We start from the raw sequence: 336 nt of genomic DNA, 5'->3' as shown, positions 1-336 counted from the left end.
ATAAAAGGACACAGCCTCAAGAAATCCAAGGAGGAGGAATCCAAACTCGGCCCAGAAAGAGAGGGAAAAGCAATTTTTCCCTCAGCAAGATACTGCTTGTGAGACGGTGGCCAGGCTGGAGAGGTGGGGTCATGGGAGCCTCATGAGGTTCTACAAGGCCAAGGGCAAGGTCCTGCCCCTGGGTCGGGGTAACCCCCGGGATCCATACAGGCTGGGGGATGAAGGGATGGAGAGCAGCCCTGCCCAGAGGGACTGGGGGGTGCTGGTGGATGAAAAGCTGGCCATGAGCCGGCCATGGGCGCTGGCAGCCCCGAAGCCACACCTACCCTGGGGCGC

Source organism: Egretta garzetta, unplaced genomic scaffold (assembly GCF_000687185.1).
Source record: "Egretta garzetta isolate BGI_Z169 unplaced genomic scaffold, ASM68718v1 scaffold1063, whole genome shotgun sequence".
In the NCBI taxonomy this organism is placed as follows: Eukaryota; Metazoa; Chordata; class Aves; order Pelecaniformes; family Ardeidae; genus Egretta; species Egretta garzetta.
Note: the sequence above shows the minus strand (reverse complement) of the source record.